Raw genomic sequence first — 27,482 nt, 5'->3', positions numbered from 1 at the left:
AGTCGCCGAAGTGGCGTCAAATCGAAAGACATGCACCCGGCGAACGGTCTACCCGACGGGAGGCCCTAGTCACACGACATTTACATTTATTTCTCCTCTCTGTGTTCTACAGACGAGAAACGCGAACTCCCAGCCTCAAGGACGGAGTTCAGATAACGTCTCAACGTTAGTATAGGCAGAAGAAGTGCTCTCAATCACTGAACCCTGCGTTCTCAACGACGACTCCCTACCCGGAGGCGAAGTCCAGAATCGTATAAATTTGCAACAGTACAGTGCTCAACTGTTCTAACTATAAAATCTCCTGAGAGAAAAGACATCAAGTCCGTCTGTACCAACAAAAGCTGATACTGTGCGGCTGTCAAACACGGGCGCTCAAAACGGAAGACTGCTTTTTCTCCACCGCTGGCTTTCCAGCAAAGCTCGGCTCCCCTCCCTTGTAACTGCAGAAAGCGAATCATATTCTCTAAACCATGGAATATTCTCCCTCTCTACAGATTCTTCCGAACCCCGACCAACCATATTTTAGTCTTTTATCGACCAGGGCGGAAAGTTTGCGAGGAAATACCTGTCCCCGTTAATTAGGAATACATACAATGGTACGCTTCTCAGAGTAAAAATCCTCGGAAATAACCCAGCCTTCGAGGCAACGCTTCCTCCTCATTCCTCTCTGCTACGTCCAAGATTTCCAGAGTTTCCGAAGTATTATCCGGTTATCCTTCCGGACCCGCTACAATTCGGCCGGCCGCCGCTGTATTGTGCTTCAGCGCTCAGGTGCTCCGACCGTCCGTCTTGGGTTACTTCCTGTGTCAAGCAGGACCAACACACCTGTGCGGGCTTTTCCACCCAGGGTTGAGTTATGCTTGCCGTTTCATTTCCAGTGGCGTTCCAACCTGTACTAGTATAGGCAATCATTCATTACGCCGTTTTGATAATAAAGACACTCCGTCACCTTTCATGCAATAAGCGTTAACAACTTTTTACAGGGTATAAGTGCAATGTCAGTCTTCTTTAAATATTCATATATACGATGTACAACCTATCAAATGATGTCTAATTCCGGTTGTAAATCACGGCAAAGTATGTAGATGGAGTGCTTGTAAGGTGCGAAATTATATCCACCTTACAATTGTAGTTAACTTTTTCAAATCTGTGGTCCAGTCGAACACTCACTCTGGCTATTTAAGTTCGCTTGCGTTAGATGGATTCAGTGATTCCTTGCTGCAGGTAGCATCTCTCTTTTTCTCTTCAGTCTTTTGGCTAATTGGATGCAACCACCACTATTTCCTTTCCTGTGCTACTCCCTTTATCTCAGAGCAGCACTTGACGCCCAATGTCCTCAACAACTTAAGTCACATCTCAAGTGGTGAACGCTATCTTAGATTATTCTTCTGAAATAAATAATTCATTTCTCAGAGTGACAGAGATCGTCAAGCTCAATAACGTTTAATGTTACAGTGTAGTAAAAATATTAATATGAAACTGTGCTGTGTTATTTCATTTTTAGGCAAAGTATTCTGTATCACTTTGGAGTATGATTTGTTGACAATGCGACCGAACCGCCGAATCTTTCCATCAGTAAATGGGGTATGTTCTCAACTGACTCGGTTGTTTTAACCCCCTCCACTGACGGAATGACCCGCTTCCTAATTCCGTATGTATAAAGCCAATACGGACTTGTAGCTGTCACGCCTTTGCGCTTACTGCTACGTATTTTAACCGTAAATAGCTCAGTCCTAATGGTAAGAGGTAGTAGTGAATTCACGTTATTAATCTTTGAAGACAGCACAGCTGCCACAAGCGCAGCTCACTTTTACTCCACTCCTACCATCGCCATTGCACCACATTAATTAGGTGCTACATGGACCTTGCTAAATTCACTTGCGTATACATTTTTGACCGTTACTCGCCAGTATTTACCTAATGATTAGTACACTCTTAACCGGACTATTTCCCAAAGAGCTGTGATGATTGAACGGGTTTGATCCACGGCCTACAGTGCCCTACAGTTCACACGGTAACACTGCCTACCTGACCCACTTAACTTGGTAGTGAGCTTATGTATCCAATCACCACTGCTAGCAGCAGTGGGTAATCCTATCAGCACGACGAGAGCAGCAGACTTACCGTCGAATCCTCCTGAAAATACTTATAACTACGGTCGCCAGCTCTGAAGGAGCAAAAGAATAAATCAGTTTTTTGGCTCGTTTCAAAGTGAAGCGGCTTGAATTGAATTTAAACTTAATTCTGAATATCACTATTTCTGATCATTCTAGGTGATTCTACAAAGCAAATACTCTCTCAATTTCTGTGAGTTGGCTTGGTAATTACCACCAAGACAACTTCAACTTAGGTTAACAAAATTCTATCCTTCAACTTATTAAATGATTTTGGATATTACTCTTTGGTCGATTGATATAGAATTAGTTAAGTGACTTTACTTGAAAGGTTACTCAGAAAATTTAAGTAACTATAAATAGGCGACTCATTCTGGTGTGACCATTGCTCTTTTCAACATTCTTATACGCTAAAGTATTCTACAACCAAAAGAATTGTAAATGAAAGAGGCGATGGTGGCCTCAGTCTGATTTCACTACACTATATTTGAGGTTACTACACTTTACAATGGACAACATGCGTCGTAATTTTACTCATTACTATATTCTGTCCTCTGCACTTGCATAAAAGAAAACTGGTATTCTCCTTTTACATGTATACAAAGTTCGACTTAACAATTGCAAGCAGTCTTGCCTTGGGTAGACGTGTCGGTGCTGGTGGTGAGATGCATGTGGCTAACGCAGCTCTTCACGCCTCGTGCCCTTAATGGCGGCTGGAACTACGAGCTGTAGCACTCGTATAAGCTACTGCACGTCCGCCATAAAATCTGGGCGCAGGAACTCTTACAATCAGCACCAGTGGCAAAGAGACGGCTTCGACAACCATTCGTCGCGTTCCACTCCACAAACGGCGACGATATTCGCCTCTTCGCTGTTGTACAATCACTTTTGCGTGAGCACAGTTATGCACGTCCGGTCACGGTCACGTCAACCCTCCCCAGGCCATTCCATTGTTCAGTCCCTGTGTCTCCAGCTACCTCTAGCTACGCTCGTATCACCAAGAGTGGGGGCGTTCCCCTACCACCTTTTCACAGAAATCATTTAGTATTTAAGAATATTTATATTTATTACCCTGGATTTCATACCAGTCATAATAATTTACTACTAGCGCCTTATAACATTAAATCATACAGTAATAACTTATAATTACCAAGAAAAAGAATACATTTGACTCAGAGAGCTTAGTGCATTGTCTGACAGGCAGCGCTAATTCCCAGTTTCGCCAATAGATGGCATCAGGGTGCACTCCCTGGCAGTCTCACACCAGCGCGCCCGTTTCCGACGCGCGGGCTCCAAATTACTGTCAGCCCACCATCATTTCAGTTCCGTTACAACAAGAATACTCATTGAGGAATAAGAGTTTAAAGCTGGACTTATTCTACATGTATTTGGAAACCTTGCCAAATATAGTCATTGATAAAACTTATGCGAAAAAGGCTTCATAGGCTTATTCAAGTTATATACGTGGTACGATACGGAGAACATAAGAATTAAGGAGCGGCTGGCATGTAAACTAAAATTTCCCTTCATTGCCTGTCTTTGGAAGAAAACTAATTACAGAAATTAACATAATATTGCTCTATTGACGCTATTGATTGTACACTACGTCTCCAGGCCACAAGTGGCCCATCGGAACTACCCGACCGCCTTGTCATCCTCAGCAGAGGATGCAGATATGAGGTGCGTGTGGTCAGCACACAGCTCTCTCGGTTGTTATGATGGTTTTCTTTGACCGGAGCCGCTACTATTCGGTCGAGTAGCTCCTCAGTTGGCATAGTTGGCTGAGTGCACCCCGAAAAATGGCAACAGCGCATGTCGACCGGATGGTCACCCATCCAAGAGCCAGCCACGCCCGACAGCGCTTAACTTCGGTGATCTGACGGGAACCGGTGTATCCACTGCGGCAAGGCCGTTGCCGGCGTTATTGATTATCCCACGCTAAATAGTGTCTTCATTTTATAAGAACTTTCCAGTTTTTCTGTGCTACAACAAGAAAATTTTCTCCCGTGGAATGCTACAACATAGCTGTCTGTAACGTGTTATGAGGTAAGCATAAGAGTGAAAACGATTTACAAGTGAAGTTTCCAATTAAAATAGGGCAGAAGGGTTCAGATACTTTTCGCTGTATGATGTAATCCGAAAATTTCTCGGAACACTCAGTGACAACCAGATAAATCCTGAAAGCCTGATTCAGAGCTCAGATAATTCTCTCATCGCCTGAATGCCAGACTGCCACGAAACACAATACGCCGAAGATAAACTACAGCTCCTTATCTGCTATCCTACATAATCAAGATTAAAGTGTGTACATTGGTTTTACGATTTTTAATAGCAAAAAGAAAGCAACTACTGTCAGAACTTCTCTAAACATGCAGTAGATATCAATGAAGACAAAAGGCATTATCGTTTTAGGAATACAGAATGCATTGCTCTCTCAAATGTTAAATCACAAAAGTAAATGTCACTGTGGAGTTTCGAGTGCGCAATTTTGCACGCTGGCACTGTGCGTGCTTCTCTACCTCCGCCAACATACACTCCTGGAAATTGAAATAAGAACACCGTGAATTCATTGTCCCAGGAAGGGGAAACTTTATTGACACATTCCTGGGGTCAGATACATCACATGATCACACTGACAGAACCACAGGCACATAGACACAGGCAACAGAGCATGCACAATGTCGGCACTAGTACAGTGTATATCCACCTTTCGCAGCAATGCAGGCTGCTATTCTCCCATGGAGACGATCGTAGAGATGCTGGATGTAGTCCTGTGGAACGGCTTGCCATGCCATTTCCACCTGGCGCCTCAGTTGGACCAGCGTTCGTGCTGGACGTGCAGACCGCGTGAGACGACGCTTCATCCAGTCCCAAACGTGCTCAATGGGGGACAGATCCGGAGATCTTGCTGGCCAGGGTAGTTGACTTACACCTTCTAGAGCACGTTGGGTGGCACGGGATACATGCGGACGTGCATTGTCCTGTTGGAACAGCAAGTTCCCTTGCCGGTCTAGGAATGGTAGAACGATGGGTTCTATGACGGTTTGGATGTACCGTGCACTATTCAGTGTCCCCTCGACGATCACCAGTGGTGTACGGCCAGTGTAGGAGATCGCTCCCCACACCATGATGCCGGGTGTTGGCCCTGTGTGCCTCGGTCGTATGCAGTCCTGATTGTGGCGCTCACCTGCACGGCGCCAAACACGCATACGACCATCATTGGCACCAAGGCAGAAGCGACTCTCATCGCTGAAGACGACACGTCTCCATTCGTCCCTCCATTCACACCTGTCGCGACACCACTGGAGGCGGGCTGCACGATGTTGGGGCGTGAGCGGAAGACGGCCTAACGGTGTGCGGGACCGTAGCCCAGCTTCATGGAGACGGTTGCGAATGGTCCTCGCCGATACCCCAGGAGCAACAGTGTCCCTAATTTGCTGGGAAGTGGCGGTGCGGTCCCCTACGGCACTGCGTAGGATCCTACGGTCTTGGCGTGCATCCGTGCGTCGCTGCGGTCCGGTCCCAGGTCGACGGGCACGTGCACCTTCCGCCGACCACTGGCGACAACATCGATGTACTGTGGAGACCTCACGCCCCACGTGTTGAGCAATTCGGCGGTACGTCCACCCGGCCTCCCGCATGCCCACTATACGCCTTCGCTCAAAGTCCGTCAACTGTACATACGGTTCACGTCCACGCTGTCGCGGCATGCTACCAGTGTTAAAGACTGCGATGGAGCTCCGTATGCCACGGCAAACTGGCTGACACTGACGGCGGCGGTGCACAAATGCTGCGCAGCTAGCGCCATTCGACGGCCAACACCGCGGTTCCTGGTGTGTCCGTTTGCCGTGCGTGTGATCATTGCTTGTACAGCCCTCTCGCAGTGTCCGGAGCAAGTATGGTGGGTCTGACACACCGGTGTCAATGTGTTCTTTTTTCCATTTCCAGGAGTCTATTTTATGCTGTTTCACGTTGATATTAAACATAAATGGGGCGGCGGATCCCGTTAAATTTCCTGACCGCCTGTTGATTCAGAATACAACATATTCCTCACTTCTTGAAACACTGCACCAATTGCTCCTATGTACTTATTTACCAGTTACCATTTTTACTGGCTCCATTCGAGGAAACAGCTTTGCCAGAGCTGCACCTTAATTTATAGTTTCCGTGGTTTCCCTAAATATCGTAAGACGTGGTTTATTTCTTTCCCCATACTTTTCCCGTCGAGTTTCTTTGCGTGTCAAATGATTTCATCGTCGACGGGATGGTAAACCATAATATTCTTTTCTTTCTTTTTTGTTTTATTTTCCATTGACCAATATGCCATTTTGTCTTAGTTCACACACAGTTATATTTGCAAGGCCTTGTTCCGAATTAGTCGTGAAGTAGGAGACAAATTTAACACACAGCCTGGTTACCACCAGCAAGGAGGAGGGGAGGGTGACTGAATGTCTTCTTCCCCCTTTAAATGATTATCGAATGATAGATTCCTGCAGCAGCACTTTGTCAGTTCATTTTTTCTTTAACTTCAAGTACTGTGTAGAAGTTTCCAGGAACAGTATGTGGTGTTCAGAGAACCATATTGATTCTCAGGTAGAATGAAGCATTCCGTTTCTTTTTCCTGGCCTTTATCCCGTATCTTCACGGATTCAGCATGTTGATTCTTCGATTCGACAATGTTGGTAGTAGAGGGTGAACGAAAGGCCTTCCTGCCCCCTCCCCCCCCCCCCCCCCCCAAGACGGAGTATGTGTACTCCATCTGTGTGCGTCTAACTTTATCCCATTTGAGAGTTTGTGAACGTTTCCTAAGTGTCTGCTAATCATATAACTGAGTCCGGTATTCATCAAGTAGGATCCAAGAAACCGCCTAAAATCCACATCCTCGTTGGCCGACACACCGGCGTATATCGCCCGGCGGATCGATAGCCGACCGGCACCACTCCCTGAATCCCGGAAGCGACTTGCTAACGCACGCGGCTGTGCGGCGGGTAGAGTGGAGCGTTCCAGTAAATAATCATTGTCGAAATCCTGTGATGTTTTAATTATAGCTCTAGTAGAGTACAATTGCTCACCATGTTGTTGTTGTTGTTGTTGTTGTTGTGGTCTTCAGTCCTGAGACTGGTTTGATGCAGTTCTCCATGCTACTCTATCCTGTGCAAGCCTCTTCATCTCCCAGTACCTGCTGCAACCTACATCCTTCTGAATCTGCTTAGTGTATTCATCTCTTGGTCTCCCTCTACGATTTTTACCCTCCACGCTGCCCTCCAATACTAAATTGGTGATCCCTTGATGCCTCAGAACATGTCCTACCAACCGATCCCTTCTTCTGGTCAAGTTGTGCCACAAACTCCTCTTCTCCCAATCCTATTCAATACTTCCTCATTAGTTATGTGATCTACCCATCTAATCTTCAGCATTCTTCTGTAGCACCACATTTCGAAAGCTTCTATTCTCTTCTTGTCCAAACTATTTATCGTCCATGTTTCACTTCCATACATGGCTACACTCCATACAAATACTTTCAGAAATGACTTCCTGACACTTAAATCAATACTGGATGTTAACAAATTTCTCTTCTTCAGAAACGCTTTCCTTGCCATTGCCAGTCTACATTTTATATCCTCTCTACCTCGACCATCATCAGTTATTTTGATCCCCAAATAGCAAAACTCCTTTACTACTTTAAGTGTCTCATTTCCTAATCTAATTCCCTCAGCGTCACCCGACTTAATTCGACTACATTCCATTATCCTAGTTTTGCTTTTGTTGATGTTCATCTTATATCCTCCTTTCAAGACATTCTGCATTCCGTTCAACTGCTCTTACAGGTCCTTTGCTGTCTCTGACAGAATTACAATGTCATCGGCGAACCTCAAAGTTTTTATTTCTTCTCCATGGATTTTAATACCTACTCCGAATTTTTCTTTTGTTTCCTTTACTGCTTGCTCAATATACAGATTGAATAACATCGGGGAGAGGCTACAACCCTGTCTTACTCCCTTCCCAACCACTGCTTCCCTTTCATGTCCCTCGACTCTTACAACTGCCATCTGGTTTCTGTACAAATTGTAAATAGCCTTTCGCTCCCTGTATTTTACCCCTGCCACCTTTAGAATTTGAAAGAGAGTATTCCAGTCAACATTGTCAACAGCTTTCTCTAAGTCTACAAATGCTAGAAACGTAGGTTTGCCTTTCCTTAATCTTTCTTCTAAGATAAGTCGTAAGGTCAGTATTGCCTCACGTGTTCCAGTGTTTCTACGGATCCAAACTGATCTTCCCCGAGGTCGGCTTCTACTAGTTTTTCCTTTCGTCTGTAAAGAATTTTGTTCACCATATCTGTTCTTAATTTGGGTTGGACTGTGATTGGGAGAATTTTTTTAGTTAGTACTATTAGTTAATAAATTTCGCAACAAAGGTACCTAGAACCGCGAAACGTTCTCGTCGTATAGTATATACGAGGTGTGTTACTAACGTGTTATTTAACATCCAGAGCTGTAAAACTCCGGAGATAATTACCGAACTACCAACCTGGCGCTATAAAGCGTCTGAGGCAGCTAACATGTCATTCTCAGAGTTCTTCATTTAGTTGAGTTTCGGTTATAAATAACTGGTGACATTTCGATGCTGCTCTTGCTGAAATGTGCCACGTATATCGGATGCAATCAGATTGCCATTTAAGCCCTTCAGTTATTGTATGTCTTGGGCTATTGGCCAGTTTCGACTATTGTGCCTTTTTCAAGCAGTAGGTGACGTGTGTGTGTGTGTGTGTGTGTGTGTGTGTGTGTGTGTGTGTGTAAGCTAACGAGTTGTTCAGCCGTTAGTATATGGCGGCAAGTACTCCTCCGTGCAGCTAGTATAAAAACCTTTCTACAGCTGGTATAAAGCATTTTCGAAATGCATTTTGCTGTGATTTGTAATTGTCTTCATTATAACTACCGATTTCGATTTAAACCATCATTACGACGATATCTGTATACATCTAAACGAAACATGAAACAAATATAAATGCACGAAATTTAGCATGTGAAATATTATATGTGATGATTCAACTGTTACTTTTAGAAATTACACCGTTTGATGTTAGCACGTGCTTCATTGATGTATTTTTGTAAAAAAAATTATACTACTCTCACACCCATTTTTTTAACTGCATGTATATGCCATTCTATTCTATATTATTATTACGCTAGGTCTGAGGTGTTACTTTTTTTCATTGTGCTCTTTTACAACTGAGTTGCAATTTTATCCTAAAACTTTCGTTCTGTTCTTATGTCTAATGTTACTGCGACATGAATAACCATTTTTTGCATCTCTGCTTTGGTTTGTTCTACATAACAAACATCTATGGTTGTATACTCTTTTGACTTGTGTAGACTTACTGACGGTAATTTGTAACTTTGATGCCAAACTGGACACAGCAACTGTTGTACAAGGATACGCGTTTGGTCCTGCTGTGTACGTTTAGCAGTTAACATGGGATAGTAATTATACGAATTGCCGTAACGATATTTCCTATGACAGGGATGGCGAACCATTCCAACTGTGTGCCATTTTTTTCCAGAGAAAGTTAAATGCGGGTACAGCATGCCATCAGGTTCATCGCAGGACTAAATTTTGATTCCACGTATTACTCTTTTTTTCTTGCTTATTTTGTGCATGTTATGACAATTATGATAGTGTATGGTTTGGTAGAGAATAGATATTCGGGCTACACTAATTACTGAGAAAAACTAAATACTTCCAGATACGAGAAATTACAGCCGTACTGAGGTATACATCAGTTATTTTTTCCTCGCTCTATATGGGAGTGGAACAGAAGTGGAATGAGGAGCTGACCTCCTTTGAATTTTTTCAATGTCCTCCGCCAGTCTTACCTGATAATGATCTCATACCGCGCAGCAATTATCCAGAACAATCGCACTACTGTAATTTAGGCAGTCTCTTTTAGTAGATGTGTTGCGTTTACTCAGTATTCTACCAGTAAAACACAATATTGGTTTCGCCTTACCCACAGCATTTTCTGTGTGCTGGTTCCAATGTAAGTTCGTATTGTAACGCACAGGTATTTCTGTGACTCGGCAACCCTTACATTTATGTGATATACCAGTGTCCCACCGTCAGTTACCACTTTTCGTACCGTGAATGCTTTTATTATTTTTATCTTCAGATCCGTTTGCTAGGCGGTAAACGACAGCATCATCTGCAAACAGTCTATAAGGGCTACTCAGATTGTCTCCGAAATGCTGGATATAGATTATGAGATCCTGTGACACTTCCTTGAGGAACCCCAGATGTCACTTTTGTTTCACTCGATGGCTTCCCGACAGTTACTACAAGTTGTACCTTTCTGACAGGAAATCGAGAGTGCACTGACACAACTGAGACCATGCTCCACAGCCAAGAAATTTTATTTGAAGTCGCTTGCGACGAACGGTGAAAAAAAGCCTCCTGGAAATCTAGAAATACTATATCAACTCTGTCGATAGCACTCGTTGACGCATGCGAGCGAGTTGTGTTTCCCAAGAAATATATTTTCGGATTTCGTTCCTGCTTTGTCATTTAGATCGTTTTCTTCGAGGCAACTCAGAATTTTCGAACCCAGTATATGTTCCAAAATCCTACGGAAAATTTATGGAAGTGTTACGGGTCTACAATTCAGTGGAGTAATTGGATTTTCTTTCTTGTGTATTGGTGTGACCTGTGCAGTTTTCCAATTTTAGGTGCGGGTATTTCGTCGAGCGAACGATTGTATATGGTTGCTAAAAATGGAACTATTTCATCAGCTAACTGTGTAAGAAAGCTGAAGTGCTGACCGGAAGACTTGCCTTTATCGAGTCGAAAGTGAAAATCTTGTTAGTTCAAAATTTTGTCCAGGCATGGCACTTGACCGAAGGAAGGTAATTTTTATCATTGTTTATCGTAAAGCCGACCTCAGTTATAATCTCAAATAACAACTTTCGTATTGATGGGATTGTGTGCAGAATACTTCCAAAGTGCGCACCATTTGAAGGTGAGCTCGAAATGCTATTGAGTATTAGTACATCTACATTTATACTCCGCAAGTCACCCAACGGTGTGTGGCGGAAGGCACTTTATGTGCCACTGTCATTACCTCCATTTCCTGTTTCAGTCGCGTATGGTTCGCGGGGAAGAACGACTGCCGGAAAGCCTCCGTGCGCGCTCGAATCTCTCTAATATTACATTCGTGATCTCCTCGGGAGGTATAAGTAGGGGGAAGCAATATTTTCGATACCCTATCGAAACCTGGACAGCAAGCTACATGGCGATGCAGAGCGCCTCTCTTGCAGAGCCTGCCACTTGAGTTTGCTAATCATCTCCGTAACGCTGTCACGCTTAACAAATATCCCTGTGACGAAACGCGCCGCTTTTCTTTGGATCTTCTCTATCTCCTCTGTCAACCCGACCTGGTGCGGATCCCACACTGATGAGCAATACTCAAGTATAGATTGAACGAGTGTTTTGTAAGCCACCTCTTTTGTTGATGGACTACATTTTCTAAGGACTCTCCCAATGAATCTCAACATGGCACCCGCCTTACCAACAGTTATTTTTATATGATCATTCCACTTCAAATCGTTCCGTACGCATACTCCCAGACATTTTACAGAAGTAACTGCTACCAGTGTTTGTTGCGCTATCGTATAATCATACAATAAAGGGTCCTTCTTACTATGTATTCGCAATACATTATTTATCTATGTTAAGGGTCAATTGCCACTCCCTGCACCAAGTGCCAATCCGCTGCATATCTTCCTGCATTTCGCTGCAATTTTCTAATGCTACAACTTCCCTGCATACTACAGCATCATCCGCGAAAAGCCGCATGGAACTTCCGACACTATCTACTAGGTCATTTACATATATTGTGAAAAGCAATGGTCTCATAACACTCCCCTGTGGCACGCGAGAGGTTACTTTAACGTCTGTAGACGTCTCTCCATTGAGAACAACATGCTGTGTTCTGTTTGCTAAAAACTCTTCAATCCAGCCACATTCCGGAGGCTGTTACTTTGTTCATCAGGCGACAGTGCAGAACTGTATCGGACGCCTTCCGGAAGTCAAGGAAAATGGCATCTACCTCGGAGCATGTTTCTAATATTTACTGGGTCTCATGAACAAATAAAGCGAGTTGGGGCTCACACGATCGCTGTTTCCGGAATCCACGTTGATTCCTACAGAGTAGATTCTGAGTTTTCAGAAATGACATGATACGCGAGCAAAAAACATGTAACTTGCGCACGGTATTGTGACAAGATTCATTGCATCTGATGTTTGACGTCGTGATGATCTGACAATGAGCAAATGGCTGACACTAATCATGCGTGCAGTATACAAATTAAGATATTTGCTCTCTGGACTGAACTCGTGAGCGAAGCTTCAGTATTTTGAGATTGGCGCGTCGGAGCGGCCGTGTTTGGTAGGAGAATTGCACGGCGAGAGGCGGCGCGCCGGCGGCGGGTTGTCTAATTTTAGCGTCGGGCGCGCCGTTGGGTATCTGAAGAATTAAGATTCCCGCGACCCGGCGTACAGAATTAGCCGGCGCCTGTCCGCTGTCCGCCTCTGTCGCGGGCCCCGCCAGCTTCCTTGTCCCGCGCCGCCTTGCGGCTCTCGCGCGAAATATTGCCATTCGCACCACTCCTGAGAGACACAGCTCGATTTAATGGGGCACGTCTTGCGAACAACAGACGCAGATGAAAAGATCTCCAACAGTTCCGAAAGGCATTTTACAAATATTATTATACTAGGACGATGGTGTTTTATGAAGCTTCATTCAATAGTAGTACAGTTAGGCGATAAGCTTGCTTCGTCTGCACTGCTATTTTCAAGCGAACTGTAGTTATATAGCGCTATTAGTACATGCAGTTTTTAGTTATAAATACAGGGTGAGCACAGAGTCTTGCCCTGATATTAAAAATTTATAACAGAAAACCGTTTGACATAATAAGTTACATTTTATGCCGTTACATGGGTTAGTGGTACTAGATTTTTGTAAGACCGCTTAAGTTAGTAAACCTCAACGTGTGCTCCCTTGGTAGCTCGGAGAATGTCGAGGCGATATTCCAGTTCCCGCTACGTGTTTCGTAACCTGTGTTCTGTATAGTACCAACAGCAGCTTGTATCCTAGCCTTCAGTTCGTCGACGTCGGCAACTGGTGTGACGAAGACTGTCCTTGATATAGCCCCAGAAAAAAAATGTCAAGGGGCATAATGTCTGGAGAGCGGGGTGGCCAGGGTGTTAGACTGTTCCTTCAAATCCACCAATTCGGACATTACGCCCCTTGACATTTTTTTCTGGGTCTATATCAAGGATAGAGTCTTCGTCACACCAGTTGTTGACGTCGATGAACTGAAGGCTAGGATACAAGCTGCTGTGGGTACTGTGACAGAACACACGTTACGAAACACCTGGCGGGAACTGGAATACCGCCTCGACATTCACTGAGCTACCAGGGGAGCACACGTTGAGGTTTACTAACGTTAGTGGTATTAAAAAAAACTAGTAACACTAAAATATGTAACGGCATCAAATGTAAATTATTATTTCAAACGGTTATTCTGTAATAAATTGTTATAATCAGGGCAAGACTTTGTGGTCACCCTGAATGATCGGTCTATAATGCGTGTCGAGTACTGGACGAAAATTTTGAGTCATCTGTGATTGATGGAAACGACCTAACTTCGTGCCGTTCAGGAATGTTTACGTTCGTTGCCAACCGTAGCTACGTAACAATATTTTTCGCAGTAACAATAAGTACTTGTTGTGAATTCAGTGTTGATCCGTGTGCGTTATCGGGCGTAATGATTAATATTATTCACAAATGAGCGACTCGCCACAAACATTTGTGTCACTTTTGTGACGCATTAATCCATTACAGTTCGTTTCTCTTGTGCGCTACAAGCTAGCTGTATTGGGAAAACGGGGCGGAGCTTGTCACAGCAGCCAGTGTCCTACGAGCCTGTCATAAGCTTCCGTTCCCCGCATCCTTCTCCCAGGAGCCAAGTAAAAGTGTGCGATCAGTACTTACTTGTATACATCATTGACGTTGTAGCTGTCAAATATTTCTGCAGCCGGGATAAGGTTTCCCCTAATTGTACGACTCCTGCATAAAGCTTCATAAAGTAACGACATATATAAATTGTCTTTACAAGATATTTACTACGGTGCAGGCCCTTAGGAATACAAAAAGTTCAGAAAGGCGTTAGACATTGTACCACCCTGTCAACTACTAACCAAGAAACTGTCATACCGGAGTGGTTTCGCAAATCTGTTATTCGCTCGAGGAATATTTGAGTAATAGAATCCATAACGTTGTACTGGGCGGCGAATGTTTCACAGAACGAAAGTAACGTAGGGTGTGCCACAAGGAAGCGTGACAGTACCCATAATGTTTCCAGTATACATAAAAAATTTATCAGGTATGATCAGCAGCACTTTTAGATTGTTCGTAGACGATACAATTGTGTGCAGCAAGTGGTGGCCGAGCGGTTCTAGGCACTACAGTCTGTAACCACGCGACCGCTACGGTCGCAGGTTCGAATCCTGCCTCGGGCATGGATGTGTGTGATGTTCTTAGGTTAGTTAGGTGTAAGTAATTCTAAGTTCTAGGGAACTGATGACCTTAGAAGTTAAGTCCCATAGTGCTCAGAGCCATTTTTTTTTGTGTGCAGCAAAGTTCCCTAGTAGGACGATCGTAAGGAATTGCAGGAACACTTGAACAAAATTGACACGTTGTGTAACGAATAGCAGCTACCATAAAATGTGGATAAATATACGACCAGAAGAAAAGCTTTTATCGGAGCAAAAAAAAAAAAAAGCGAATATGCTACTGTTTTATTAAAAGACTGTGACTTAAAAGTGGGTTATCTGCTGCCTTTTCTACCTTCCTCAGCTTGTTTAAAAAATTTTGCAAAAAATTTGGAGTGCAAACATACTCGCACTAGTAACATGCAACTCACCTCTACTCCCACAAGCACCCCTAATTGTAACTCGCCCACACCCAATAGTCCATGACTGTAAGTCGCTCATACACATCCACTCACATTTTTCAGTTCTCATTCATTCAGTCCAACTCATTGTCATTGTCTCTTTGTGTCTCTCTATCGCTATTTCCCGTCTCACCACTTCAAGTTCTATCGTACTACTGATGTCTCCTCTCACTATCACTGTCTCCCTTTTGCTTTCTCCTACTACTGCTATGTCATTCACTCATTCCCACTGCTACTGTCTCTTATCATTGTCTCTCCCTCTCTCCTCCTCCCCCTCCCTCCCCCTCCCCCCTCCCCCCTCTCCTTCTCCCTCTCCCTCTCCTTCTCCCTCTCCCTCTCCTTCTCCCTCTCCCTCTCCTTCTCCCTCTCCCTCTCCCTCTCCCTCTCCCTCTCTCTCTCTCTCTCTCTCTCTCTCTCCCTCTCCCTCTCCCTCGTTGTCATTGACTCTGTCTCTCAGTGTCCGTGGTTCTTACGCATTTTGTCACTGTCAACTATATTCCACTGCCACTGTGTGTCTCTCTTTCTGTCTCACTCTCATTGTCACATTCGATTTTTCTATTTACAATCACTTTCTACAGTCATTCAGTGTTTATTACTTTTCCGGCCCTTTCCCACTTTCCAATGGGCCTCTCAGCATAAAAGAGCGCGAATATAATCTAAATGCCAAAATTTTGGGGATATTTTGTAAAAGTGCTGAGGATGGAAGAATCGGGTAGCTGGTATATCCACTTTTCAATAAGTCTTTTAAACAGTTGTATATTCGCCTTTTTGTGCTCCGATAGGAGCATTTTCCCTCTAGTTCCCTTTTTGACCCTGGCACAGCACAGAGGGCATGTCACTCATATAAAAAGAACTGTATTGTTCAGTAAAATTTTGGTAGTTTGCTTATGTGTAATTTACTAATGCGAAATTGAAATAACGCAAAACTAATTTTACACCTCAGGCCGGATTTTATGTGCACAAAAATTTTGCATATGCTTGATTACAACATGGGGTTCCCGAAGCCTTCTGATGATAAAGGAGATATACCTCTTTAGCCTTTCCCGGCGAGATCCTGAAATGTGGAATAATCGAGTCTACTGCCGGATGTTTGTGTCGCTCTGGCACAATATTTCGGCCACGTAACTCGTTGCCTTCTTCAGGTGCTACCTGAGACAGTCTCAGGTAGCACCTGAAGAAGGCAACAAGTTACGTGGCCGAAATATTGTGCCAGAGTGACACAAACATCCGGCAGTAGACCCGATTATTCCACATGTCGCAAAGGAGATAGTTTACAGCATATTTCTCTGTGCTATGTCACATCATAAACTACAATTTCGCTTCACACCGGAATTTTCGTGAACAAGAAGGGTATGTATGTATTAAACCGGGGCCCTGGAACTAAGGAGAGGCTTCGTCCCGCCGTAGCCCTCCGTGGTTCACAACCCCACAACAGGCCACAGCAGTCCACCCACCCAACCGCCGGCCCACGCCGTATCCTTATTGACAAGAAGGATACCTTTGAACCTCTGTATCTCGGAAACGGGCAAAGATATGAAGAAAATTTTCAGGGTTGTTGGAGATCGGGATCGTAGGAATAAATTGTAAAAATTTCAACCAATTACCGTGCATAGCCGACTTTGCATCCGCGGCTCGGTTTTGGTGCCAAATCACCATGTTTCTGGGTAATGCACTATAACGGATAAAGAATTTGGAAAACGGGATGCTGGCTCTTGTAGATAATTGCCTAGGGAATATACCGTTAAAATTTGAACAGTTGGACGTGGTTAGTTTAGATATTCGCTGCTGATAGCAAAAAAATAGTGAAAAACGCTTTTTTTGTGTTTTCTCAGGAACCGCCCATGACCTAAATCGTGTCTCCATAAGCCTCTTAAGGCGCACAGTAGACCGCATCTAATGCAGGAAGAACTAACCGATTTTGCGTAAGCTGGAGGTAGTGTGTAATACTTAAACTTTGATCCTGTACTACAAGACAGTTGCAGTATATCATTACAAGAATATAGAAAGTTCCTTTATCAAGTCAACAGGTCTAGGCTCTTGATATGTAAACCCGACCAGGGCACTTCAAGAACTGTGACCTACAATCTCATGCCGTTGATGTCAAATGCACTATCGTCAAAGCAAAGATTGGAGTAAAAGCACAGGCTAGTCAAATCAAAATAGCCTTCTCCAATCCAAATAGAACGCTGATGATAATGAGGGAACCATTGCAGTTGATGCACTTCTGGAGGGAGTTGCCACTGGTGTAAGCATTTCACTGGCCTTAGCAGGCCCCTTGTTCTTGGTTGAACCCATCAGACTTGACACTGGGCAGCTGTATCAGTACACTAAAATTGTAGCTTCTCTAAAGCTCTAATCTGTCTCAACTCGGTTAGCGCCCTGGGCTCTCATTCATGAGCCTCGAGATTCAAATCCACTTTCAGCCATTCAGACAGATCTTTCCGTAGTTTCTATTACCGATTAAGCCGAATGCCATGATGGTTCCTAAGAGTTGGTGCTCCGACACGAGTGACCATGTTGTCGATGTGACGTTATAACATTGCCTCCCTTTCTTTCTAATCAACCTAAACCACTCATTTGTGTTGCTGTGTACATATACTACGAGATTAGCGATGAAACGTAGCTACACGGGCGCAGGGTCGGCTTGTCGAGGATGACACAGTTCAGTGACCATACATTGTCTGTGCCTGTCTTACTCATCTTTCTATTACTTACATAGGGGATTCTTGTTTCTACAGGACGGCTAATGTAAACGGCCGTCTAATGTACAATAACCAGCAGTGTTACTGCGACATCGTGTAACAACTATGAACAGCATTCAGGCGAGTAAGAGATTGTAGGAGGTCGCGTCCAGGGAGTGAGGGGGCATTTGTCACTTTATCCATTCTAACCACAGTGAGCTACGGCAATGGCAGTGACAGTGTGAGGCTAGTGAGAACATGCGGGAACCATCTGCCTCGTGCTCTTCTGCACATTCTTCATATCACGAAGGGGCTGCATAGACTTGCAATCGAGCAATTAGATACTGGACCCGTATTCGGAAGGACGTATGTTCAAATCCCCGTCTGGCCGTTCACATTTAGATTTTTAGCGGTTTCGCTCTCACATAACGCGAATGCCAGGGTATTTCATTTGAAATGGCACGGCCGATTTCGTTACTCATCTTATGTTAGACTTTGTCTTCTGTGTCTGATGATCTTTTTGTTGACGGGATGTTAAACCTGATTTTCTTTTTTCCTCCTTGTGTTGTCTTTCACGGTTTTCTCTAAAAGTCACACGTATTTGCGTAATCCGTGTTCTCTCGTATAGCTTTCTCCTTTTCCTCATAACATCGTCTTTCACGATCTGTGCTGGAAGTATAATACGTATTTGCGTAATCCAAGTTCTTTGTATACCAAGAAGTAATTCTTTTAGTGGTGGTTTAACTTCATATTAACATCACTACAGTCCGATTAAAATTACTTGAGGGTTGACGTCTGTCACGTGCCGCTATAGTGTTGCCATATCGTCTGCCGGCCACTGCTCGGTGACATACAGACATGGCAGGTCACCTCACAAGTGTTGTTTGATGTGTATCGCGGAGCAGTGCTGGAAGTGGCCACGCGAGGTATGTCGGAAATGCGACATACGTAGTCGACAGCTGATTTTAAGTTACCAATGACTGGACTGCGGCAGATTAACCGATTTGTAGCCCTCTATTTAAACTCAGGTCCTAACCTAACCACAACCTCGTGATGTGCAATGTATCCTCTACGAGCAAACTAAAGATGAAATAATTCAGTTTCAGCGCTAAAAGCAAACTGTCAATTTCTCGCTACCATTGGCTACCTGAAACTGTACTAATACTGTTCACACGAGGGCGTTGGCCCTTGGTCGCAGTTTGTAGGCGACACAGGTTCAGATTCAAAACGAAAAGAGAATGATACGAAGAAAAATGAGAGGAAATAACAAAGTCAATACGATGATAAATATGACGTGACAAGGAAATAGAAATAAAAAATACTTCTAAACCAATTAATTGAATAAAACTAATACTCATACTCTTTTGATTAGATTTAGAAATAAGAAAAATTTCGCCACATTTGACGAGATTCGAACCTACGACTTTCCACACGTGAGGTTTATAAGCCAGCACTACGCCACAACACTGCGATAAGTAGTTACATTTATGACTGGTGACCAGTCGTGACGATGAATTGCAGCCTTGAAAAATTAGGCCTCAAGCAGTGTCGTGCGAAGTTCAGCCGGTCTCTGTAATTGTGACAGCTGTATATGTGACGCTGAATCGCGTCTTGTGCGGAAGTATCCAATGGTGCTTGGTTAGTGCTGTATATGTCATGTGCCATGTGCAGTGAAATACGAAATAAGTGACAGACCCATGATTCGGGATCCAAACACCTCAAGGAAGAATTCCAGACGAGGAACTGCAAGTGAACTGGCAAGATGATGTGGCCGTTTGGCAACGGGGATCGATCCGAGTGTGACATTGAGTGCTCTGATTGGAGGAAACCAGCTCCAACGCGTGAAATGTAAACTGTCAGTTAATTTTAATCGCACAATAGATTGTAAGTCTCTCTGCAATCATTAATCTCTAAAAATATTTTTAGGCATACAGTTTCGGCGGTTTGACTGTTGGTGCACCATTATTTTTGTTTTTCCGTTGTAAGTGATTCTATATAGCACGTCTGTGGCAGTGAGTACATTGTGACAGTTTCATTACATCCTAGACGTACATTCATATGGCTATACAAAGTGACAAAATATTGATACTGCATCGTTGTGTTACGCAGGCACCTTAGAACCAAGTACCGTTTTTATATTTGAAACTGTAGAGACCCATCATGTCCCCAGCGGTAGCAGATTCTTAATAATGTCTTTGTAGAGAGCAAATTAAGGGTGGAGCCCCGCCCCAAGATTTATGGAGGCATAACTGTCAACACGGTTAATTAAATCATTCACTAGCCTTTGATTCCCAATTCCTTAATTACTTAATCCAGGAATATTATGAGGGAAATAGTTCAACGTTATCCTGAGCTAAGGAATGACCGGCGCAGAGCAACGTGCCACAGCATATTTGCGCGTACAGACGACCGACAAATACGTTGTAGCGAAAGTTTTTGATTCACTCCGTACAGAGTTTGGCGATGCGCAAAAAAAAAAAAAAAATGTAGATTACATATAGCTCAGCTAAATACTCGAAACCCCCAACAATCACAAAGTTTGTTGTGATACTGTGATACACCTAAAGATTCACAAAAAGAGGCATTTTGAAATTTTTAGACTGTCTCCTTCTCGGTATGGCGATGTTAGTTTATAGGTTTCACACGAAAGAGACGTAAACATGTATGTTACCTCTGTTACCATACTCGTATTGTATCGTTCCTTCGGCGCCGCCTTCAGTTAGGTTACTTGAACGCTGAGAGCTTGCATATTATAAGGTTTTTGCTGATTATGAATTGACGACAGCTTAATTATTAGCACCAAATGCAGTGCTGATGGAGTCATCCGTGCATATTACCGCCATATGGTTTCGCAGCGCCCTCCCGCCCCTGCGGGACATCGTTTTTAATTAAGCATCTCTTTATGCCTTTCCTCTGGCTGTAGATTGTCGCCAACCTTGTGGCGCCTTATTGCAGGCATTAAGCGATTAGCACCATAATTCTCAAAATCTGGCTTTCTGTCTCGTCTGTGTGTTGATAAGTCGGGCGACACAACTGTCATCTTTCAGGAAACTCGCAAATTTTTCGCTTGTATATCTTCGTTTCTCCTCGCAGTAGTCAGTCGTCCGCTTCTTGCGATAAAGATTTTAGTGAACTTTTAGGTGGGCAAACTATTTTCTTTTCTGCTTTCCAGATTGCTCAAAGGACACTCAGTGTTAGACTGTTCGTGCATGAGGTTCGTAGATTAGACTGCAGACAGTGCGGCGTGACGTTTTGACATGTATGCATCATAAAGTTTTTTTTGCATGAATTGGTTTGAGATCTGGACTTATTTTGAAGCTATTAAATGTAATGTTTGTGATCTCGTTCCTTCCTTCTTCCACTTCCTTTTGAGAGTACTAGGAGTTATCAAATGAATTCTGTACGTTTTACATTAAACGAACAGTAGTGATGAACAGAGGTTGAAAATAGCGCTTTAGTTGTAAATTCGGACTGTTATAAGCCCATCCTCAGGTGTCGTAGCTGTGGCCCACGGCACAGCTACGACACCTGAGGATGGGCTTATAACAGTCCGAAACCGGTCGTGTGAAAATAAAGTAATTTACAACTGAAGCGGTATTTTCAACCTCTGCTGTAATGCTCAGTTGCGGATGTTCTCCCAACATGATTGTTTGTAGTAATGATGAACATGTAATATGTATAAACATATAATGCGTACTCAAGCCTAACTGCCTCTTATAATAATTAGGGATCGTGGTCATATTCACTTGACAGATACACCTTTGGCGCTTATCCGTCATGGAACTATTTTTGTTGAAATAAATGGGCCATTGAATGAATAAAAACTACGAAGTATGAAAAGAAAGTCCAGAGTAGCAGTTTACATTTTACAAATACAAAATATTTATATTTGAATTGCTCCACATAAAATAGAACATGTTTTTTTGAAAAGTGTGTTTCAGATGTAAAATAAAAATAGAAAAATAGGTATTTCGCATCTTGTATTTGCATTTGTATTTCAAGAAATTCACATCTCTGCTATCCAGTTACGACTGGATCTTCTGTTTTACGAGAACAGCGGAGACTCGATTATCCGGTCTAATTGTTGTCATATGTCATTCGGATAATCGAAAATCGGGTAACTGAATTTATGAAGGAAAGCGATTTTTGTATTATTAACTCTAGAATGATAACAAACGTCACCAATGTATGGTCATATTTTAGGTACGTTGTCATATGGTTATCTTTCTAGGGTTTATAAAGTAATGTTAGGTTTTTATTGAAAACAAGAAAAAAATAATAATCTTATTAAAATTAACAAAACTCAAGGTTATTTAAGAGAGTAGAGGCACATTTTCATACAAACTTACATATTTTTTAATCACTAAAATACTGCAACCTTTATCATCAAATACCTAACAAAAGTCACACAAGACAGTAACTGTAGTTTATTTTTGTTTACAATATTCGGTAATTGTCATTGCTGCTACATCGCTAATTAGTTGTAACTGTAGTGAACTGACGATATCACAGATTGCGTGTTTTTCGAACCATTTGAAAGCTGGCTTGAAATTTTTCCGCATGAGATGGCCATGCATCGTTCTCTGTATCTACAGGGTTATTACAGATGATTGAAGCGATTTCACAGCTCTACAATAACTTTATTATTTGAGATATTTTCACAATGCTTTGCACACACATAACAAAAATCTAAAAGTTTTTTAGGCATTCACAAATGTTCGATATGTGCCCCTTTAGTGATTCGGCAGACATCAAGCCGATAATCAAGTTCCTCCCACACTCGGCGCAGCATGTCCCCATCAATGAGTTCGAAAGCATCGTTGATGCGAGCTCGCAGTTCTGGCACGTTTCTTGGTAGAGGAGATTTAAACACTGCATCTTTCACATAACCCCACAGAAAGAAATCGCATGGGGTTAAGTCGGGAGAGCGTGGAGGTCATGACATGAATTGCTGGTCATGATCTCCACCACGACCGATCCATCGGTTTTCCAATCTCCTGTTTAAGAAATGCCGAACATCATGATGGAAGTGCGGTGGAGCACCATCCTGTTGAAAGATGAAGTCGGCGCTGTCGGTCTCCAGTTGTGGCATGAGCCAATTTTCCCAGATACATGTGTCCTGTAACGTTTTTTTCGCAGAAGAAAAAGGGTCCGTAAACTTTAAACCGTGAGATTGCACAAAACACGTTAACTTTTGGTGAACTGCGAATTTGCTGCACGAATGCGTGAGGATTCTCTACCGGCCAGATTCGCACATTGTGTCTTTTCACTTCACAATTAAGAAAAAATGTTGCTTCATCACTGAAAACAAGTTTCGCACTGAACGCATCCTCTTCCATGAGCTGTTGCAACCGCGCCGAAAATTCAAAGCGTTTGGCTTTGTCATCGGGTGTGAGGGCTTGTAGCAATTGTAAACGGTAAGGCTTCTGCTTTAGCCTTTTCCGTAAGATTTTCCAAACCGTCGACTGTGGTACGTTTAGCTCCCTGCTTGCTTTATTCGTCGACTTCCGCGGGCTACGCGTGAAACTTGCCCGCACGCGTTCAACCGTTTCTTCGCTCACTGCAGGCTGACCCGTTGATTTCCCATTACAGAGGCATCCAGAAGCTTTAAACTGCGCATACCATCGCCGAATGGAGTTAGCAGTTGGTGGATCTTTGTTGAACTTCGTCCTGAAGTGTCGTTGCACTGTTATGACTGACTGATGTGAGTGCATTTCAAGCACGGCATACGCTTTCTCGGCTCCTGTCGCCTTTTGTCTCACTGCGCTCTCGAGCGCTCTGGCAGCAGAAACCTGAAGTGCGGCTTCAGCCGAACAAAACTTTGAGTTTTTCTACGTATCTGTAGTGTGTCGTGACCATATGTCAATGAATGGAGCTACAGTGAATTTATGAAATCGCTTCAATCATTTGTAATAGCCCTGTATGTTTCCGTCTGTTTAATCTTCCTGCGTTTCCTGCTGTTCATTCCTCGCATGGGGCATGGTCTGGTAGTGCCCGCGGTTGACAATCCGGATAATCGCGAATCCGTATAACTGTGGCCCGGATAATCGAGTCTCCACTATAAGTTAAACCCGAACCACACTACGCGTACTAATTATAAAATTTACCCCGAACATAAGGAAATAGGTGGCATCTTTATTTCGGAAAGGAGCTGATTTGACAATGTGCGGCAGTCACAGACATAAATGTGTGCTCACAGACATAAATATCTGCTTAATCCCAGTTCTGTGACGGTTAGAGACAGATGATTTCCAAAGTCAGCAACAGTGCAAATTTAGTGGTATTTCAGATGGTGTATATTAACTTAATAGCGCGAGAAGGAAGTGGGGGTAGTGATACTACTGCCTAGTTTTTTGAACTGGAGTTTTTTTGCACATACCCTCCTCTCAGGTATCGTTGTTTTTCATCTAGGAGTTCGCGAGACAAGTACAGCTGGGGATTACGGTACACATTTCTCTTAAATTCTTAAACTCTGACAAATATTTTTCGGCGTATGTCAGCAGCCAGTTATGACCACCTGTAAAAGTATTAGAAGTTCTTGTGTTCGAGAACGACAGCATTCTGCGGTAACGCCAGAAGTTGACCAGGTACTTTTACCCAACTGGGAATATTTTACAGAAAATATCTTTTGTTGTACAAAATTTGTAGAACAATGAATAATAAAGATTCTTGTTCAGCATGTGTCTTGAGCAAAACCGCCAGACACGAACACCACCCAGTAAATCGCCCGACGTAGAACTAAATCAGGCCATGCTGAGGCAGTTAAAAGGAAGTAAGACATGAAAAGTTGTAGATGTGTTTTGCTATTTGGTTGACAAAATTAATGACGATGGCCGAAGTAGAGAGGACATAAAATGCAGACCAGCAATAGTCAGAAAAACGTTTTTTAAAAGAAGAATTGTTAACGCAAAATGTAAATACAAGTGTTAGGAAGTCTTTTCCGAAGATATTTGTCTGTAGCCTTTCACGGAAGTGAAATGTGGACGATACACAGTTCAGATGATAAGGAAGTAGGTTCAGAAACATGATGCTACCGAAGAATGTTGAAGCTTAGATGCGTAGATCGAATAACTAATCAGACGGTACAGAATCGGATAGAGAAAAAAGAAATTATGCCAAAGTTTGGGTAAAAGAAGGGATCGGTTCATAAGACACATCATGAAGCACGAAGGACTATTGAGTTTGGTAACGAAGGGATGTGTGGGGGGACAAAATTTAAGTGGAGACTTGACTACAGGAAGTGGGTCCAAATGGTTGTAAATCGCAGTAGGTATGCAGAACTGAAGAAACTGTGTCGAGAGGGGCACCTAAAATCAGTCTTCAGACTGAAGTCTGCAGAAAGAAGTCGCCCATACACAGGATGTTTAAAGAAAAAAGTGTGACGTATTCCTACAAGAGCGAGTTTGATCAAAGCTAGTTCGAAATGTAGCTGTAATGATATGTCCGGCCATCAGTACCTGTTGAGATATGGGCCATTTTGCTTGTGGCAAATGTGTAGTAATGAGTCAAGGCTCAAAAGAGATGGCATAGTAAATCACCACAACACGCACGTTTGAGCAGACACAAATCCTGGAGCAATCATGGAGATGGGACGTCAGAATCGTTTCAGTACCAGAGTATGGGTAGGAATTTTCGGTGACAGACTGATAGGGTCACACTCTTCACAGATTAACAGGTGCTGCGTATTGTCGATTTCTGTGCTATGAATTATCAACGCTACAGAAGAGCGTTACCCTGTCAGAAGGACAGTGATTGTTGTTTGTACACAAGCCGACACTACCCGCATTTTGTATGGATCATGCGGCGTTACCTAACTGCAACGATTAATGAGGAATGGATTGGTCGAGGAGGTTCGGTAGTATGGTCTCCCCATTCACCGAACCTGAATCCGTTTGATTTCTGGTTGTGAGACCATTTAAAGGCGTTGGTGTATGCTCAAATCCGTCGACAACGTGCAGACGTCACAGAAACGTGTGACAAATGCAAGTCGCGCAATCCGAATGGACACTCTTAAGACAAAAAAGTGCATCACGAAGGAATTACCCGAATGGGACAGAAATCAGTAACCAGACAAACAGATGATTACAATTTCAGAAAAAGTGGACAATTTAGTTAAGGGAAAAGCTTCACAAATGGAGCAGGTCAGTAACACCTTGCTCCATCTGCGGCCGTTATCAAAGACTCCTGATTGTTGGGCCGTATGGCGGGCGACAAAGGTGTTGGTTCAAATGGTTCAAATGGCTCTGAGCACTATGCGACTTAACTTCTGAGGTCATCAGTCCCCTAGAACTTAGAACTACTTAAACCTAACTAACCTAAGAACAGCACACACATCCATGCCCGAGGCAGGATTCGAACCTGCGACCGTAGTGGGCCGGCAAAGGTGTTAGTATGCCACCGCTGTCCGGAGTGTCTCCATACATGTCTTCGCTGGTAATCTGAGTTTAATTCGAAGCGGGCTCATCACTGAAGACAATTCTACTCCCGTCAGTGAGATTCCAGGCCGAAGACGAGTCTGTAGACGCACCGGAGAACGGTAGGATACCAGTCTAACTTGTCGACGACCAGACAACCAGAATTACTGGCCTGAGATGCCATTTCATTTCATAGCAGGACCTCTTTGGTTGTCATCCGCGGCACCATTACAGCTCAGGGTACGTCTACGCCCCGTTTTGTTGCCCTTCAAGGCAAACCATCCTGGACTTACGTTTTAATAAGATAAGTTCCGTCCGCACGCGGCCAGAGTTTCTACTGCCTCTCTTCGTGCTTGCCAATCTCTGCCTTGGCCAGCAAGGTCTTCTGATCTGTCCCCAATTGAGAACGTTTGGAGTGTTACGGGCAGGACCGTCCAACCAGCTTGGGATTTTTGACACTTTAAGACGCCAGTGGGACAGAATTTGGCGTGATATCCCTTAGAACGATACCCAAGAACTATGTCATTCAGTGCCAAGCCGAATAAATGCTTGCATAACGAGATTAAGGAAAGGCAAGCCTACGTTTCTAGCATTTGCAGACTTAGAGAAAGCTTTTGACAATGTTGATTGGAATACTCTCTTTCAATTTCTGCAGGTGGCAGGGGTAAAATATAGGGAGCGAAAGGCTATTTACAATTCGTACAGAAACCAGATGGCAGTTATAAGAGTCGAGGGACATGAAAGGGAAGCAGTGGTCGGGACGGGAGTGATACAGCGTTGTAGCCTATCCCCGATTGTTATTCAATCTGTATATTGAGCAAGCACTAAAGGAAACAAAAGAAAAATTCGGAGTAGGTATTAAAATCCATGGAGAAGAAATAAAAACTTTGAGGTTCGCCGATGACATTGTAATTCTGTCAGAGACAGCAAAGGACCTGGAAGAGCAGTTGAACGGAATGCAGAATGTCTTGAAAGGAGGATATAAGATGAACATCAACAAAAGCAAAACGAGGATAATGGAATGTAGTCGAATTAAGTCGGGTGATGTTGAGGGTATTAGATTAGGAAATGACACTTAAAGTAGTAAAGGAGTTTTGCTATTTGGGGAGCAAAATAACTGATGATGGTCGAAGTAGAGAGGATATAAAATGTAGGCTGGCTATGGCAAGGAAAGCATTTCTGAAGAAGAGAAATTTGTTAACATCGAGTATAGATTTAAGTGTCAGGAAGTCGTTTCTAAAAGTATTTGTATGGAGTGTAGCCATG

At 43.4% G+C, this 27,482-nt stretch overlaps 1 protein-coding gene and 1 pseudogene across 2 annotated transcripts in view; one reads left to right on the top strand and one right to left on the bottom strand.

Moving 5' to 3' along the window:
• The window catches only part of LOC124787652 (SNF-related serine/threonine-protein kinase), a 312,183-nt gene that overhangs the window by 174,495 nt on the left and 110,206 nt on the right, over positions 1-27,482 (top strand). The gene's annotated exons all lie outside the window — the stretch shown is intronic.
• On the bottom strand, positions 3,915-4,031 carry LOC124791203 (annotated as a pseudogene).

The sequence above is a fragment of the Schistocerca piceifrons genome, chromosome 3, assembly GCF_021461385.2.
Source record: "Schistocerca piceifrons isolate TAMUIC-IGC-003096 chromosome 3, iqSchPice1.1, whole genome shotgun sequence".
Taxonomy (NCBI): domain Eukaryota; kingdom Metazoa; phylum Arthropoda; class Insecta; order Orthoptera; family Acrididae; genus Schistocerca; species Schistocerca piceifrons.
This window is presented reverse-complemented; position numbering and strand designations above follow the sequence as displayed.